The sequence below is a fragment of the Chaetura pelagica genome, unplaced genomic scaffold (genome assembly GCF_000747805.2).
Source record: "Chaetura pelagica isolate M959 unplaced genomic scaffold, ChaPel_1.0 scaffold108, whole genome shotgun sequence".
NCBI lineage: Eukaryota > Metazoa > Chordata > Aves > Apodiformes > Apodidae > Chaetura > Chaetura pelagica.
The window spans coordinates 697,842-702,467 of NW_009970718.1; positions in this window are offsets into that span (position 1 = coordinate 697,842).

The following is a 4,626-nucleotide window of genomic DNA, read 5'->3' on the forward strand; positions in this document are numbered from 1 at the left end:
AATGGGATCTCTTAATGATAAGCTAACAGCTATACACAATAGTTAACACAAAGTACAAGTTGCCTTGACTGTGAACTTTTAAACTTGCCTGTAGAGTGAATGATATTTAGATGTTTCCTTTGTGTAAAATGTGATGCAATCAACAGAATTCTGTATAATCTGGCTGATATATGTGAGTTAAAGCAGAAATATTTAAACCTTCTTTTCAACATTTCTGTGAAAAAATAAACATCAGGTTTGGTGGAAAATATTTTTTTTTAAAAAGTAATTGTTAGCCTGAGTACTCTCCAACAGTGAACAATCTGTCAAGAAAGAAGTTGGGGAACCTGCAGCTTCATAATTCTGTGGGATCAAAGCAAATTTCAATATAAATATTTAATATTAATATTAATCCAATATTAATATGTGTAATAAAATTCAAGCAGAAGTTGGAGATAATTCAGCCTTAGTTTTCATGTTTCTAAGCTTTTTGATGGTAATCTGCTATGCAGAGTACTAAATTACATTAAAAAAACCAAGGTTCAGATTCATGAAACATCAGTGAGGCAACCAAAAGCTCTTTTAGAGTCACTGAAAAGAGACTGGCACCTTCATAGGGTGACTCGATCCACGTAAGCCCTGGAGCATGTTCTGAAGGAAACCATCTCCAAAAATCAACTGACCAATGCCCAGCATATGAGTACAACCTCAGTTAAATGGTTGAAGTTTGATATGAGAATCTGAGCTTAGAAGTTTTATGGAGGACTTGGTGTTTCTTCCTTATGAATTAGCCCTAAAAAATCCATTTAGGTTCTAGATCCTACCATAAGAGCTGAGGTATTTTCTGCTTGTAGGGCAGAACTATCTCCAAAAGACAATGATCATTATCTTTCAGGAGAGAAAGCACGTGGTTTTAATAGTCACAGGGTGCTGGTCTGCTGTTTACTCAATGCTTTATGTCAGCTAATACCTAATACAGATTATTAAAAAGAGCAGAGATGATATATGAGAAATTAATTTTACAGCAAATGTTCTTCAAATTTCAGGCCACATCGCCCTGATACATGCAAGCAGTCTAGACACTTCCACAGCCTAAGATCTGCATGACAACCTCTCCCTTCAGCAGCTCCACCTGGGTGGAGACATCAGTAACCACAGGGATGGATGGTGCAGACCTCCCAGTCAGAGCTGCAGTCTTGGCTCTCCACAGAGTGCTCACCATTCTGTCTTGTGGGTCAGATAGGATGAGTGCCCTTGACCCATGCAGATGATTATCAGGGTCCTCCTTGCCTCCTCAGTGCTATGGGGCAAAAGGCTTGATGTGGTTGTTGGGGGCATCTCCCTGAAGTAAATGCAGTATGATACATGTCGATGTCTTAGAATTTCTAGTTTTTTAATAAAATGTTTTTCAAAACATATTGTGTGCTGCCTAGTTGATGTCTGAAACATAAGCACATCCTTTCAGAATGGAAATATAAAAATACAAGTAATTTAAATTAGCATATAGATTCAAACTACTTAATTATAGACTGCAAAGTTTTAAATCATAGATAATTAATTAAGAAAGCACACGTTCAGCACTGCTGCTGCTCCAGCTCTTTAAACACCTGCCAGTTAAGGAAATCGAAAAAACTGAACTGATGAACAGTGTTTATTCACAATAATCTGCCATTAAACCTACAAATGGGTTCAAATACACATTTTCCTCATTTCTCTCTGCATGAATGAAGGGTGTCTATATGAATTAAACTAATCAGTTATGAAAGGCAAATCTACACTATTGCATTGCGATAAAAATTGATGGCCCTCAGTGAAGGTTTAGCATATTGCAAGAGGTGCCAATGCTTAAACAGGAAGGGGATAATTCCCTTACGTAATGCAGGTAGTTATTATTCTATTTAGAGAGAAAACAACTGCAATTATGTTTATGTCTTTTGACCTATTTTTCAGTATTTAGTTTTAGAAGATTCCAGTTACAGATTTGTTAGTAATTCTGTGATGCACATTATTTTGTAGGCACAAAATATAAAACAGGTAAGAATATTTTTTGTGAGTTTCATTTAGAAACTCCTATGTCTGTGTCCCTCAGGGAGATACACAATAGAAATTTTATATATTTAGCTCATGTTTAACATTATCAGAAAGTAAAGCTGCTATAAATGCATCAAAGTTTAGGTAAATTGTCTAAATACTTGCTACTTATTTGTTGAACATGATGACAACTTTGTCCTCTTATGTTAAAACGTTTCAGGGCAGGATAAATGTAGTATTAGAAGCATGGGCCACAGCCGCTAAGGACCCATGCCCCTGTTAAAGGACAACATATGACACACTTGAAGAGCTGATATACACACAAAGTTTATAATACTTGTTGGCAAAAATAATAGCACATCAGAAGTAGTACATCTTACTTTCCAGAGAAGATGAAGGTCGTGTGTAGGAGGGGAGTTTTTTCACTGCCTCATCCCTTGCCTTGGTTTACTGTTGTCTCTTCATTACCCACATACTTCTCATTTTGTCTTTTCCATTTACCATATCTCCTCTGTAATTTCACCAGTCCCTAACCTACAGCAATAATTAACTATATTTAGCATGTAAAACAGAGGCAAAGTGTGAAAATGTTATTCTTTCTGTATGTGCTCCCTCCAACTATTCCTTTTTGTATTTAACAGTGATTTTAGAAATTGTGTGTCAGCTACTGTGTTCACTACCAAATTTGTGTGCTCACAGGGGTTCATCTGGCTCAGAAAGCCAAAAATTTGTGCTAAATCTTGATTTAAACTTTGCAGTGGCACTTTGTGAATGACAGGATCAATTTTAGTCCCCTCTTATTTGAATACACATTTAGATTTGCAAAAACAACGTCACAATCTGCAATAAGTATTATTTTAAATTTGGATATTGCAGCCTTGGTGGCAATTGCTATTGCTATTTCAATGCAATAATAACTGAAAGAGTTTTGTGAATAAGTGAATAAGAGTATTTCCTACTGTTCTATTCTCATCTTTCCAGCTTAAGAAACAAGCAGCATAAACGAGTTAAACAAATACTGTTATGCCAGTTTGCTCATGTGAAATAACTGATAAGGCACTTGAATTGGAGCTTTGCAATTGTAGTGAAATCTTTTAAAGTATATTTTTTAATATATGAGCCATTTTCCAAACTAAAATTAAGCATTTTTACTCCACCGACATATTATTTCAGTGGTTTGATATAGGTGATCAGTACAATTAAAATTATATAGTGCAATTTTAATGTAAGAAAAAAAACCCAAAAAACTCCTATATGCTCATCTCTAAATATTTATCCTGTTACTTTTCAAATCTTTTACCCTAAAACCACTGTGTTGTCTGCTGCCAGTTTAACTTTCTCCACATCACAGTGTTGAAGGAAAAAACTTAGCAGATAGTCACTGGGAACCCAAGCTTGCATGATCAGTTATGTAAATGTGCTGACAGTCTCTTAGCTTATAAATCTAACATTATGCTGTTTATATATAAGATGTCTTCTTGCTCAGGACATTAATTTGATATGATATGAATGCAAAGTGCATTTTAATCATGATTTTTTTGAAAAATATAGCCATATATTCCTTATGAAAAGTTAGCCCTCTGTTTAGTTTGTTGTGGTTTATTACTTAATTTGAGTCAGATCTTCAAATCCTTGATGACTTTCAGCAATTAATTTTTCTCCAAGGATTCGTGCTGGCATATAGACAACTATGTATTTAGTAAAATTGTGTTTAGTATGAACTGTGATAGTCTGAATATATGAAATGTTACAGAATCCCCAACTAGTATAGGCATTATTTATCTAAGAAAATACAGGCTCAGTTAACGAAAAGTGTTTCTTTTTAGCCACTGAAACCTCCCTTTCTTTTTTAATCACATAATTAATAAGTGGACACACATGTCTAACAAATAATTGTGACCATATACAAATACTTTCAATTTATTCTTCTGCAGAAGATTGCAGTGTTTTATTCCAATTAAAATTGGAGAGGAAACAAATTAGAAATTAAGAGATCGTCTTCAATCACATCTGCAGGGTGCCTAGTGGGAAAGAAAAGCTCATAAGACTGTGAAATACTAACATCTGAGTCTGTAATATTCAGTCAACATTTTATTGCTGTTGTTTCTGATTTTTCATAACAGGTTTTTCAACTAAGCTGTATTTTTAGACTGGATATGCACTGTCAGTTTTCACCACTGGCAAGCATACTACTGAATGTCATTGACATCATCAGGTTTTCAAGTTCAGGCAAGTCTCTGGCTAGCCAATGTATTTATGCACACATTATTTTCTTTTGTTCTGTTCCACGTGTTTTATCTAATATGATCCTATTGAACTGTATTGGAGAAATAATATTTAAGCGTTAGTTTTAATTACCTATAAAACTGTCTGTTTAGAAGGTATGTTAATATTTCATTGGCCAGATCCCAGGTCTTGCTGAAACCTGTGGAAAAGAAGATATTTCACTCTGGAAAAATTAATATTCTCACAGAAAACTGCATTTAAATTTATTTTCTTAAAATCTCAGAAGAAAAATTTTATTCTAATACTTTTGTTTGAGACTCTAATAAAAGATGAACTTGCTAGCCTATTAATTTTTTTTGTGTTCTGTCTCTGTCTTTGTTGCATAGTGGA